Source organism: Lygodium microphyllum, chromosome 15 (assembly GCF_053477565.2).
Source record: "Lygodium microphyllum isolate KBCC chromosome 15, Lygodium_microphyllum_v1.1.10, whole genome shotgun sequence".
NCBI lineage: Eukaryota > Viridiplantae > Streptophyta > Polypodiopsida > Schizaeales > Lygodiaceae > Lygodium > Lygodium microphyllum.
Genome location: NC_141149.1, coordinates 36,124,907 through 36,127,545, shown reverse-complemented (window position 1 = coordinate 36,127,545; position 2,639 = coordinate 36,124,907). Strand labels below are relative to the sequence as shown.

The following is a 2,639-nucleotide window of genomic DNA, read 5'->3' as shown; positions in this document are numbered from 1 at the left end:
ATTGCTCCTCTTTATGATGACGGAGAAAAAAACTTACATTAGCCACCCTTCAGAATTTCCCTGCGCCCCCAAAGAAAGCTTCCCTTCCAATCGACTAATGAAGCAGCCCCCAAATTAGCTCTCTCTGAAAATAGCCAACTAATGACTGTGTCACGTAAGTAAAAGAGAATGTAGGCCTTCTGTTCAAGGACAATTTTCTCACTTACTTGGCAGACCTGGCTATCATCCAGAACATGCCACAAGCCCCTGGCTATTCGGACAAAACAGTAATAGTGTCTAGAGTAGTACCAAACTGAATCTTCTTGTCTATCTTTTCCCCCCCCGTAACCTCCCAAGCTGCCAAAGCTCTTGAGTTGTATGGTCAGAACATGAGGTGACAAAAATTGTGAAGCGCTTCAAAGCTCGGACTTTTGTGTTGCATTTTCCACATTGATACTTGTTGTCTCCATCCAAAATCTCAACAGCTGTGAGATATGCTAAAGCTTTTTGTAAAGATTCTGCTCTGGCAACCTCAAGACTTAAGTCCAAGAAGGGATCATAAGTATTTGAACAATGTGAGCACTTAGTACACTTCACCTCGCTTCTAAGACGTCCACCAAATAGTTGTTGGATGAGGCTTTCCTGAAAAGTTTTAGAACCACCACCAAGGTTCTTGATAGGGCAGCATTTGTGCAATGCCTCAATCAAATTCCTCATATATTCATGAGCATCCTCTTGACGCCACATTCGAAATGACTGTAAAATGCACTGCAGATTCTTGACAAGGTAAGTTGGAGAGAAGCTGCTCCCTGAAGCAGCCAATGCCTTCTTTACATGAATTTCTAATGCATACATAGCACAAAATCCTGATGTACTTTTATGTAGACCACTCTGAAGATATGTCACAAGAGGTGCTGTATATGTTAAGCATTGCAGCACAGAGTTGTGAAAGCATGTATTGCCAAAATTTGTCAGACCTGCCCCGATTTTCGGCACACCAGATTTTGCATACATGTCAACCAGAGCATTATTGATTAATTCCTCTTGCTCCAAACCCTCTTCCACATAGAACAAAAGTATAAACACAACAACTAAATATGTACAAAGTATCAAATCCCACACACAACTTTTGGGTGGATTTCACACCTCGAATGCGCAGCAATACGACACCGCTTTCCACAACTTCTGTAGTTCCTCGTACCACCCGTCCAATTCAAAAGGCCTATACCTTACTTTCTGACGTACAGGGCGGGTACCTTGCTTTACAAGAATAGTATGCACAAGTAGACTGGGAGGAATACCTCGAAGTTTGTCATAGCTTCAAGCAAAGATATCGTGGAACTCTCGAATTAAGGACACATAATCCTCTCTTTCTTCCGAACTGAGCATGGACCGTAATTTAATTGGCTGCGAATCATTTAGCGTACCAAGATCCAACTCAATAACGTCTGCGTCTCTTATTCGATCATGAGGCTCTATCGACTCATTCAAGGTTATTTGATAAATATCCTCTATAGTGGACCCTTCCTTAGATCCATTGCTCAATGACATCTCACTACCAGATGGATCATCTACTGTTTCTAGTTTAGTGGAGGATAGTGGAGCTCTCTCACTCTAAGGAGAATCAGGGTAAGCATCCACTATTACACGATGGGCACCTCGACCTAGAATCACTCGACCAGCAGGTATATCAACTTGACAGTCTGTCCGTAGAATCCATGGCCTGCCTACCAAAACTTGATAGCTAGGACATCCTGTAAACCTTATCACCCTAAAGTCTAGATAGCACTGTAACGTGGACCTTAGTAATGCAACCTTTTGGTTGTCTTAGACTATCATCAGCCATCCTAAGAAGTGTGGAGCCGTCTTTTTGGATCTCTAGACCTAATCTCTCCATCAAGTCTGAACTTATGATATTGATGAAGGATCCCGTGTCCACGATAGCGTGATCCACTAATATTCCATCCACATATGCTGGAACCCTAGGGCAATGCTTTTTAGCATGATCAAACCAATCTTCCCCCACTCTAGCTATGCCCAAAGCTTCTACTATATACCCTATATGCAGGATTTTCTTGAATTTCTTGCGTACTCCTAGAGAAAGTTTAATCAATTGCAGGAGATTCACGTTTGGTTTGACTTCGCAATGGGAACTTGCTAGATCAAAGTCGTGGTAATTAGCCAAAGTTCTCTTCTCATGCCAAACACATTCTCTCCTTTGAGCTTTCCATTGGCTTTGGTGCCTCTTTTTTAGCCTTTACCTTCTTTCTTGGCAATCCTTTATCCTCCTCGAGATCAAATTTACTACCAGTAGGTCTTAACGGTTCACCTTCCATATCAGGATTCAGGACTCGCTTTTCCCTAGCATCTTGCTTAGGGCTTCCCTCGACAGGTTTTACAATTCCTTTGTCACCCTCTTTAATCTTTTGACCTCTTGTTATGGCTTGTAGATTAGAAATTTCAGCATCATTGACACGTATAGCCTCAATAAGGCTGACTCCACTGCCATTAGGTAACTCCTCTACAAGAGCCTTTCCTCTTTGTAGTATTTTCCTTGGTCCATCATCTTGCTGGAGATTGTTCCCTTGTGTGCAATGGTTAACTGGACCTGGTTGTTTACTCCCTTGTTGGAGAGAACTTACTCCAACAGGTAGTAGCTA

General features: G+C 42.4%; 1 pseudogene; it reads right to left on the bottom strand.

The window, feature by feature from the left end:
• Positions 1–306: 306 nt before the first annotated feature.
• Positions 307–993, bottom strand: LOC148024427 (ubiquitin carboxyl-terminal hydrolase 23 pseudogene; annotated as a pseudogene).
• Positions 994–2,639: the final 1,646 nt, after the last annotated feature.